The sequence below is a fragment of the Sipha flava genome, unplaced genomic scaffold, assembly GCF_003268045.1.
Source record: "Sipha flava isolate LNK unplaced genomic scaffold, YSA_version1 220_pilon_pilon, whole genome shotgun sequence".
In the NCBI taxonomy this organism is placed as follows: Eukaryota; Metazoa; Arthropoda; class Insecta; order Hemiptera; family Aphididae; genus Sipha; species Sipha flava.
The window spans coordinates 89,890-102,171 of NW_020272849.1; the positions used below are offsets into that span (position 1 = coordinate 89,890).

Consider the following 12,282-nt stretch of genomic DNA (forward strand, 5'->3'; position numbering starts at 1 on the left):
GTTATTTTATATGAATAAAAATAGATGTAGAGCACTTAAGTGATTTTTTTAATCAAAATGTTTTTTGACGTTGACAATTAAAATGTTACATACTTCTTTTGTAGTGATTTTTCTTGTTTTAGTAGTATCTTCTCGTCTTTGATTTTTCGTTTGTTGATGATGAGAGGTTTCTTTTTTTCGTAAATTGTGTCAAATTGTTATCTGTCTTTTAATATATTTTCTTCGAACCGAAAAATTACATTTGAAACTTCTACAGGATTCATGGTTCATTGAGTAGTTGATCATACAAAATATCAAAATGAGGCATTAATGAATGAAACACTTCAAGATGAAATTTAAATGTGTGATCATATAATATACGATGTAAAGCTTCAGTCTGGTTAATTGCTATGGTTTGATTAAATGTTGATTCAATTTCTGTCATAAATTCAATTATGTGTTCTAAATTCTCATACACGGTATTTATCACTCGATTTTTAAAATTATATCTAATATTAGACCAAAGGTTCTCAAAATGTTAGGTAAATACTTTCTTTCAAATTATTTTATACTGCACGCCCCCTCACCATCACCATTATAAAATTTAATTATTTTTAATATATTTATAATCTATACATATAAAAATGGAATTTATTTATTATAGACGGTATCAATATTTTTGTAACCAATATATTTCTGCAGGACGGTTTGTACGAGTCGTCGAACACCAATTATTTGAAAATTAAGAAATTTTCGTCTAATCAATTATGATATTTGAATGAAGTCACTGATAGAAAATATTTAAAGCTCCAGTCGTTTATATTATTAAATCAACAATATAATAATATATTTCGGAAGGGGACTATAGTGTTACGACCAATTGAATACTTTACGTTTCAAATGTATCTCAACAATCGGTTAACTTTTCACTTCAATCGATGGATAAGTATCGTTTGGTCGTTTATTTTTTGAAACGAATCGCTTCGTTACAGTTGAATTTTTGATCCCTCAACACAGTCATGTTTAAAGTTCAAATGTACGTTAATAATTTATTTATATAGTATATATATATATGGATCGAGTTAGTGAACATAGAGTTTTATATATTTTCTTTATCTATTTGTTTATTTCGATCGTTAAAATAATTAATATAGTAATGTATAACCTTTATAATATTTGCAATACAAAAAATAAGAATCGTGTATGTGTATGTTGTGTTCCTACTGTCATTTTGATGATAAATAATTTATTTTCGAATTTGACGGTGTACTTGAACATTCGAAATTGTTTAAGATTTTTAAAAAAACACTTTGATAACGTTCTTTGTACTTACAAGTCTCACGAGAAGATATATTTCATGTATACTACGACAATTTATTTCGTTGGTAAGTAATTACATTTTGAAGAAGAAAATAAATCTTTTATTTGTACGATACTCACATGGAGAGGGTTTTAAAAATTCTTTGCGTTTTATTAATAAACAATAATAATGCTAATTAGTTCAAAATCCAATTACCGTATTAAAAATGTAACTTTTTAAAATTTTACAAATGATAATTAGAGAAATTACATAATTATTTTTGTCACCTAACGATTGCGGTCAATTGCTGCAGGAATAGCAACTTTTATTTCGTGCAGAACAATCGAGCACATTATATCAAACCAAATCAATTCCGCAAGAATATTAAATTTCATAATAAAAATTAAATTCTAGATAATTTATTTTGAACTGTAACTATATATTTAAAAATCAAAACATTGGAGTGATCTGACATTTTAAATGATTAAATTAATTTTTTAATGCATGTTTGTTGATTAATTTTAAAGAACACTCTAAATAAGCTTTAATTTTTTTGTTCAGTGTATTTTAATTGCAATTAGCGACAATAATTAGACTATTAAATAGTGACCTCGATTTAGCAGACCGTCGTGAGTAGCAAGGCGTGTGATATAAAAACCCACTGTGTAATGTCATATTCCGTAGATATTCAAATTATGTTACATAGGAACATGTAACATCACATTTTAAGTTTTATTAATATAGTTGAAATATGTATGTGATTGGTAATGCTCATAACTACTGTTATTCAGGCAATATAGTAGAGATGTTTTAAAATAACATCAAAGTAATATTACCAAATAACATGAGAAGGAATGTAATTTCATAGCGATGTGGCTACAACATTGTAATATGATATTTAAAGAGCTAAATCTACTATAAAATTAAATAAAAAGAAATCTTTTATGGCACTAATTGTTTGTCGCCCGGATTCGATCTTACCTACCTAACTCATCCTAACGTATTAATGGAGGACGCCTAACCTACTGAGCTATACTATTTACTATAGAACGAGAAAATAGGCATTTGAAATACCTGATATATTAATTATTGTATTCAATGTTGTTTAATGTAGGTAAATTGTTTATTTTTATTAAAGATAAATCGTTATTCAATCAATAATAGGTAATATCGAAGAAATAGGTTGTTGAGGAATAAATAATAACATAATTATATAATTTATAATTTTTATTAACCACAAATATGCATTGCTTTATAGTATTGTAATCTGTAATAGTAAAACAAAACACATTTTTACAATTTTTGTTCTGTTTTCATATTAAAAATATGTACAAAATAAAGTTTTAACTTTATGTATTTATGTACTTAATGTATTTTAATAAACATGAGAAGATGTGATAAACTGTGAACATTGTATGATATTAAATAATCTCCGTATAACATTGAATATTGAGAAATAAATTGTTTGAAAAATGTCTCAGCCAATTCATTATGAATTTGGCATGTAACATTATTAATTAATAGTTTAACACCAGCAACTAATAACATGAAATGTGTATAAAATGATTTTTTTTAATTTTCCTTTTAAGACTACTTGACTAGAGTAAAGTAAGAAAAACCTTAACTCCGTATACGAGACACACACGAGAGTTCATAGTTGCTAGTCAACCGAGGTCGTCACACGTCGTCTGATAACAATAACTATTGAAGGCGTAAAAACCCCCAGAAAAAGTATATAAATATATATTTCTATAAAACAATTGTAGAATTACATCGCATTTGTGTTAATTTGTATTTGTGGCATCTGAGTAAATTTTAAACACGTATACAATGTTTTTCAGTAACTTATGAGACATTATTTCTAGCAACCCACATGCATATCACATAAATATTATTTGGGAATATTTTCTATGAAACACAAATTCAACATAGAGGCGATGTTATGTAACTTTTCTTGCACACTGGGAAGTGCTCAACGTTTTTGTATGTTTATTTTTTGGTTAGAATAAAAACATAATTCATACATGATACATATTATATTTGAAACATAGTGTGTGTACGTTGAGACAGAGGATGTTTTAAAATTATTTTCCAATAACGATGAGAGAAAGTATCAGTATTAATCCGGAGCAGTCCACTTGCGCCCATCACACCTTTTTTATTGCTCATTTGCGCCCGAAATATTTTTAATAAAAACCGTACAACGTTGCCAAACTGTATTATTTCACGATTGCGCACTCGTATATTATACATCAATTTAATTATTTTTAGTTTTTACGTTACATCCCTATCGATATTATCGAATATTGGCCAATTTTATCTAAATTGTAGTTCATGCACTTCTCACTTCTTTCTGTGAACTTATAGTTACAGTAAATTATAGTTAACTTATAGTTAAGCTAGTAGGTACCTACTATTTATTTTGAAGTATTACACTTATAAGTTCAAATGGATTTTAAAATAAAAAATACTACTAAAAACTATGTGTGTTTAATTGTTCGTAACTTTAAATTCCACTTTAGAAGATATTTGGTTTCAGGAGACATAAGTTGGTATTTCCTTAAAAAAATATAATTCAAAATCGACATTGATCGATGTTTAGGATATCCACAATCATGAACCGAATATGATTGAAGATTTAAACTTGCTGGTAGTTAGAAAAAATCTATAATATGAAATGCCAACGTTGTATAAGAAATGGGCTCCTATGGGCTATAAATCGACAGACAGTACCTTATTTTTCGGTTCCAACTATTCACATTCCTCGGGACACATGTGGGCTACTCCGGGGTGCAAATGAGCTGTACCTAGTGCTTGATTTGTGGGGTAACGCAGGGGGGCGGAATACCCCTACTAATTTTCAGAAATTTTAGCGCCCCTATTATTATTACTTAACAATTATAACGCTTAACAAGCCTTGGGGGGTGCTATTTTCTTTAAAGTATACAGAGTCCCCCTTCTTTAATTTTTCCAATTTGAGCACTGGTTGTACCCCGATAATCATGAACATTTAATTATACAACTAATAGTAACTATTTAGCAAATTTACAATTACATAGTTACCTAGAATTACATACATAACGATTACATTAAATTTAATTTTAGTCATAATTGTTGATTAATACTTAGAAAAAATAGTATATCTTCCCTAAAGTATCATGAAAGTTTCCAATTTATTTAATCCTCACTTATTCATCCATTACACCACCATTGCAATATTTCAAGTAATTTGAAAAATTTACCCAAATGGTTCATGGATTATGGGTTATAAATTTTAACATGTTGTTTTTTTTCTTCTTTTCCCGGAAAAACCAAAAAAAATTTCATGTTATTGGTATACGCCAACCTAATAGCGGAGAATGATTCTTTTTTTAAAAAAAGTACTGTGTTGATAATCTACATCAATTCGAGCGAAGATCATTGTAAGAAAGTATTAACTTCCTTTGATATTTTGAAGTGAATTTTAGAATCTTTTCTGGAGTTTCGAATACAAATTTCAAACAATAAACAAATTTGAATGTGAATCATAACCTTTTTTGCAGCGATTCATATAAATTACAGTTTAATTGCTTTCAATTTTTAATTTGATTTTGTTTTTTTTTTCTAAACATAAATTATGTCACGTGATGGAAATTATAATATAAAAATCAAATAATACATATAATAACACTAGATTGATTAATTTTAGTTTTAATTAAATATATATATAACATATTTATATTTTGTAGTATCAAGTGAGTAATTAGTAATACATGCACTGAATTAATTATTTTAATATTATCTCATTATAAATCTATGAGAGTTATTTTGACGTTTTTGAAAGGAGGGTACAAAGTAAAGTTGAAAAAAATAATACATAATACAATTGATGACTTGAGTGGTGTCAAACGTAAGTATCGTTGGGGTGAATGCCTCGTAATATTTTTTTTTTTTTTTTAGTAGGTTATATTTAAATTAAATTATAATTCAACAATGAAAATGTAAAATGTACGTCAAACTAAAACAAAAACGTTTTTATCTCGGTACGATGCATTAATAAGTATATTGTATATTTTAGTTGACTTATTGATTTTTATTGTATTAGCTTATAGGCAATAGTTTACTTCAACGATTTATAAAGTGTTCTGTGGAATCTAAGGGTCTTGTATAGCAATCCAGAGGTTTCTGCAACATTTTTGTGAATATTCACAGTAATAATAAAAAAAACAATAATCAATTTATCTTTAAACGTTTTTTTTGTACAATTGGTTTTTCAGTATATAATATAAATTTTGGGGACACTGGGGCTCTGCAGTCGTGAAAATGTAGAAACTACTGTTTTACTTACGCTCCATCCGGGAACTAAATTTTTCATGAAGATAGATGTGATTATTGAATTTTTCTCCAGAATACGAAATTAAGTTGAATGGCATTACGTGGACTAGTCATGAAAATTGTACAAATTAGTACGGCCAATTATTTTATGTACCTACTGAATGAGTAATTTATATTTAAAATATTTCATAGTAAGCAATGAAAGTATTAAATTATAAGACCTATATTATATGGGTTTTCTGTTTTTGTTAAAATGTACTTTGTGTATTGATACAGGTGGTTGAAATGAAAACCAAAAGGTGAACATTTGCGTTTTTAACATCGTAATAATATCAATTCAGTATTTAATTAAAAATAAAAATGTATCAATAGTATCAATAGTTTTTATCTTTTCTATCAATATAATGCTATATGTATTATTATAATTATAAAATCACATGTCTAACCAACACAGCTTGTAATTGAGCGCTCCGGAACTGATATGCAGTTAGTTATTCGGATTCGGTTATCATTTCTACTAAATTAGTTAACGCTTTTACGTGTGAAGTGAATGATATTAATTTAACAATTCAACAAATATAACGATGTATTTTGTTTTACAAATATGACTGTATATTGTGATAAAATTTATGTACGTCTCTCGATTTGTTAAAATTCTATACCAATTTTTTTTTTTTTTACTATAAAGTGATTGTTTATGCACTGGCGGTAATTATAATATTTTTTATTTCAGAGAACCAATTTGTACCTTCGAGAAGCTATTGAAATGAATGCAACGATACATATTTTTATTGCCTCAAACTGAAATGTAAGTACTGAAATCATAGGGATTAAGTAGTTATCAATAGTAGATATGCAGTTGTAAGTTCCATAGATACTATGCTGACAAATAGTACGGTATTGGTGGGGATACAATATTTAAGAAAATGTACGATACTCTACTAAATCTTCCAAAAATACGATATTTTCAAAATATATAAGTTTTAGAAAAAACATGAGAAAAATTAAAATTGTTAATTTTTTTTATATTTTTCGGCTTAGATAATAATAACCACGGACGACGAACATCATGAGTCTTGGCTCGACTTAATAGTTAATAGTTCGTAGTTCATATTTAATTATACTCTATAGGACTTATAGTATAGGTTATAGATTGTACTGAACATTTAAATAGTTTACAGAATCGCTGTCAGTATATGAAACTAATTTTGACTATGTGTATGTTTATGTGTTGAAAATTACGAATTTTTAAGTGTTTTATTGGTTCAGTCCTTTCATATCACAAACGCTGTTTTTTGTATATGGCGCTGCTTTACATTAAATTTTTTTTTTTATAAAAACGTGATATTTTATGATTTTTCCCATTTTTGAGATTATCAAACTTGGCAGCACTGTATAGAAATCAAGTGTGTCTAGATGACAACTTTTTAATCCAAGCAGTTAAAATAACTAAAATAAATTGAGTCGTATATGGTTTTGATTCTCCGATCAGCTTACGCAATAGTTCACGACATCGTTAAAAGTTCTTAAAAATGTTGTAGAATCATGAATTGTTTTGCTAGTAAAATATTTTAGGATTATGTTGAATATAGTTTTACATGCAGGGTATTATTGCATATAATTTACATAAATCCACCATCATGAACTTATACATTACACCCTTTTTTTAACGATATCACAAAACCAATTTTTTGTACTCGACTTATTTTAAAACTGTAAGCTAATTGAATAATTTTTGGGTATGGTCAGTTTAATTTAACGGTCAATTATTTGATAATATGTTGGTTATTATTGGTCACTCGACAAGATATATGTATAAACAAATTACGATTATATAATATTATATATAATCATTTATATAAATGTTTATAATAAGATTTTTAAGAGACACACATCGTTTTATTCAAGATTAGTGTTAGATAAACATTTTATCTTAATAATTTGAAATTGCTAATTATAGATCAAATTTATAAAAAAAATAAAAAATAAAAATAAAAATATTTCTAATTTTGTTCTAATAATTATTATTATTTTTTTAAACTCCAATTTAATATTTTTTAACAGAATAAATTTCGTAAATATCCGTCTACAAATATTAGTTCTTGAATCAATATATTATAATTTATAATCGAATTCAATTTTAATAAAAATAAGTTAACCAGTGAATAATACTCTACTTAATACTACGAGTACATTACGTGCTGCTCAAGTCTACAGCATTGCATTAAAAGTTAAATATATATTTGAGTGTTAATTTTGAATCTTTTGAAAAAAATTATATTATTGAAAAACTTACTAGGATGAATTCGAATACAAGAATATTTTATAGTATATACCACTATAGCTTATTATATTTGTACATTATAAATACAATTTTTGAACTAAAAAAAATCCAATTAAATTAAATTGCATATAAGTACTCCTTATTAAAATAACCATCACTTGTGATTAGTGGGTATATAATTACAATAATACACTACTGTAGAATTAATTTTTTTTGATATAGAATCGATTATGACGAATATAATAAGTTATCAATATTTTTGATTCTGGGAAAAATTCTTAATACATCCGATTACGACTGACAGATATTACGATATTTTATCGTTGTTTACTTAAACTTATAATTACCAACTGAATTACACGAACGATTGAGATCACTTAAGAACAGTTAATGTTAGTGTTCTTAAGAACACTTAGGGCCGGTACACATAAAAGATTATTTATAGGCCGACGTTTTTATCATATTAAAATTTTATCGTACGATAGAAGGTATGGTTATGACTAGGGAACGGATTTATATGTAATAAAAATATAGAAATATGTACATATATATGTAAGTATAATTTATAAAATATGTGCTAAAAACATCCAAATATGTGGAAAAAAAAAATTAAAAAAAAAAATGATTATTATTATTAAATCATCAAAATTATTTGTTGCATTAAAAGCATATTTCAAGCGCATACTATCAGAAGGCGATAATTCCAAATTTTTAGAAGGGCGTCTGCCATTCATTATGTCATTGATTGTTTTAAAATCAATATAGCTTGGAATTTTTTCTGTAACAGCATGGATTTTCTTTTTTACAACATCTATTGGTCTGCTTACGAGTTTTAATCGCTGATTCAACAATTTCCATACTATCATTTGGGGACATATTTTTTATTAATAATTTTGTGAAGTTATTTTTAATTAAAATTAAATTATTTTCAATGTTTCATATTGAATAATATTTTGAGCTTTTTAATAGCGATAGAAGTTTCTGGATCTAATTTTGAAATAATTTCTTGTATTTTCGTAAGAAGAAGACTTATGAATGATGAAATGATAAAAATATGTTTAAAAATATTTACTAATTAGTTAAATATGTAAAAATATGTAATTATATCAAAATATGTAAAATAAAAGTATCATCATTTTAATAGGAATGATTTAAATCATAAACATTTCTTATCGAATCTTAAATACCTCGTTTTAATAAAAATATGCATTTACATATAAATCCATTCCCTAGTTATGACATACGACCAACTTTTTATCGGACGATCTAAAAGTTTATAAATTAATTTATATATTAAAAAGTCAGTATTGAACTGTGCATTGTATGTTGTGCGTGTATAGTTTCTCGTGCATATTTATTTTTTTTTTTTATTGATCATTAAATACATCGACAACTAGGCCATTTATATAAGAATTTTGTGTTAGGTTACATTGTTAGTATTTACATTTTTCAATTTAAATAAATTATACAATTCTGTTTTTTTAAGTATAGAATTAATTTGTTCATATCCTGTGAGTTTGGTCCAAGTGCTTGACAGATTTGTTCGGAGATTTGAAATTGATTGCGATACTGTTTATATTTGTGACATTCGATGATGTGGTTGACAGTCAAAAGAACGCTACACGAGTCACACATTGGAGGTTCGTCTTTACTCATTAAGTAGCTGTGCGTTTGGTGTGTGTGTTCAATTCGGAGGCGGTTTATTATGGTTTCTTCTTTTCTATTGAGTTCGGGATTTTTCAATGGGTTGATATTATTTTTTATTTTTTTAAGTTTAGTGTTGACTTTTCGCCAGTGAGAGTGCCATTTATTATATATGTGTGAGTTAATTTCGTTCTTTGCGTTTGCGAATGTGATGGAATTTATGGTTGGAGTTTTGTAGAGATGGTAGATTGTGAGCTTCTTGATCAGCATTTCGTTTCCGGTAATGCCCATGTGCCTCGGAATCCATACAAATTGGATTAATTTACCTTTTTTTCCTGCAAGGAAGGTTTCTTCTTGGATGAGCTTTGTGATATCTGATTGGTTACGTGTATTTGTGATAGCGATTAAGTTGCTGAGTGAGTCGCTAAGAATTATAAATTTGTTTTGAGGGTTTGCGTATTCTGTGTGGAGATATTTCACAGCTTTGTATATTGCCATCGCTTCTGTTGTGAATATTGAGGTTTGAGGTGGGAGTTTGTATGTTATTGTTTGATTGTTTATTATAATTACGAGTTCGACTCCATCGTTAGTTTTGGAGGCGTCGGTATATATTTATACGCTGTTAGGATGCTCTTGCTATATGTTTTTGAGCATGTTTTTATATATGAAAGGTATCGTGTTTTCTTTTTTGAATTTAGTTAGAGTAAGGTAATTTAGAGTAAGTAATTTACTAATTACTAATTAAATTATTATTTATCATTATTTATTAATTAAATTTAGTAAGTAATTTAGAGTAAGGTTAACATTGATTTTTGTGTTCCATGTGGGGAAATCATATGGTTTTCTTTCTAGAATAATGTTTATTTTTATATTTTCTTTTTCGGCTTTATGTATATATGTATTTATTACTTTTATGGCTGGGTTGTTTATGTTTCTTTTTGTTCTTGCACAGTATAGTAGGAGTAGTTTTTCTCTTCTAATTATTAGGCATAATTAGTAGATTAGACAATATTTTCATCCGCTTCGTAATACAGAAATAATATAATGTATATATTTACATAATATTTTTAAATGGGCAACGTATTGCAATTTGTTGAATGTAACCTAATTGAGGATTGAAATAAATGTATTTCCCACAGGGTTTGATTTAGGCGTTTCTAGACTCTAAGGTAAGACAAAAAATGTTACATTTTACGTTCATTTTTCTTTAAATATCATATTTATTTTATACGGTGAACTTTTTATTCTAAAAAAAAAAAAAGTTCATAAAAATCCTAATAACGGAGGCCATAAGTAGTTGCCTATCCTGCCTAGTGGTAAATATGATCCTGATTTTCAATTAATATTAACATATATATTGCGTTTAATATTTTGATTACTGTATAGATTTCATTCAATCTTCGATGTAGTGCGATTTAGATGTATAGGTGAACACGACGCATGTTTAAACGAATTTTACGGATACAACATCTGTTCCTATTTCTGATTTCGTTTTAACACTTCATAAATATTTTCGTACTATCGATTGCGTGTGAGCGCGCTGTACCGCTAATATAAGATCAAGTTGATAAAATTAAGATTGATACAAAATTAAGTTAATAGTTGGCGCCTCACATCAATACGATTCTGGAGACACATGAAATTTGCCCACAACCCGTGGTGCTCTGGATGACGTTACTGCACGAAAATAACTTGTCGAAATAAAAACAAATATGATTTTCTGCCACGTGGGGGGATGCGAAAACGACCGGAAGTACGAGGCGGTGTTGGCGTGTCGAATAAAAATTGCACCCCGCTAAGTTTACAAATCGAAAAAGACGTTGCTGCGCGTTTAAGCGTCCAGTGAATTCCGCACTAATGTTTCCTGACGTGGCATTAGACAAATAGAAAAATATCAGTAAACGTGGTCGGTGAAGAGCTCACTTTTTTCTTTTCTCCTTATATATCAGTTATAAGTTTATATTTTTATCACGTCTTTAGATAGTATAACAATTATAAAAAAATAGTATCCTGTGTTTTTAACAAAAATTTAACTGTTTTACCCTATAACAGTGGTTATCAACCTTTTTGGGTCCACGGCTCCTTTTGATTTTGAAATAAAATATACGGCTCCCATACGAACATTTAAAATAGATTAGATTAAAGGCAAATCATTAAGTACCTATAAGTACCTACCTATTTGTAAGTAGTAATCAAAATATGATATTTCTCGATATCCCAAACACGATTATCGACGTATAATTATTATTAATATAGTATAATATATTATTAAGTGTACCTACCTATTCGTAAATAGTAATCGAAATATGCTATTTCTCGATATCGCAAACACGGTTATCGACGCCCGATCTGTCTCACACACATAACATGTTATATGTATTGGTACGCGGAAATGTTATTTTTAGTTTTTATTGCGAACGCGGCTCCCTTGATAATAACCGGCGACGCCTCTGGGAGCCGCAACGCACAGGTTGAAAACCACTGCCCTATACTATACTATACTACCCTATGTACATTAAAAGTTTAACGATTCCACGACTCACGATTTGTAATATGTTTAAAATAATAAACATATAATTTCGATAAAATTAATATGTACTATCATAGTAACTGTACTTCGGTGTATTACATTTAATATTAAAGACATTTAAATACACACCTGTATTACTAGTGTGGCGAAACTCCGACTCTTTACGAAAAGTATAAGTGGACGAACAAGTTTTTAATACAAATAACTTACCTATATCTAAATGTCGTGTAT

The 12,282-nt window shown here is 27.7% G+C and overlaps 1 protein-coding gene across 6 annotated transcripts in view; it reads left to right on the forward strand.

Moving 5' to 3' along the window:
* The window catches only part of LOC112683134 (neuropeptide CCHamide-1 receptor-like), a 169,475-nt gene that overhangs the window by 49,488 nt on the left and 107,705 nt on the right, over positions 1-12,282 (forward strand). For 5 of the 6 annotated variants that reach the window (XM_025554029.1, XM_025554032.1, XM_025554031.1 and 2 more), the window contains exon 2: positions 6,327-6,401. The gene's annotated coding sequence lies outside the window, so the exon portion shown is untranslated. Of the gene's footprint in view, positions 1-6,114; positions 6,225-6,326; positions 6,402-12,282 lie in introns of those variants that run through there. The other variant, XM_025554033.1, reaches the window with a different exon arrangement.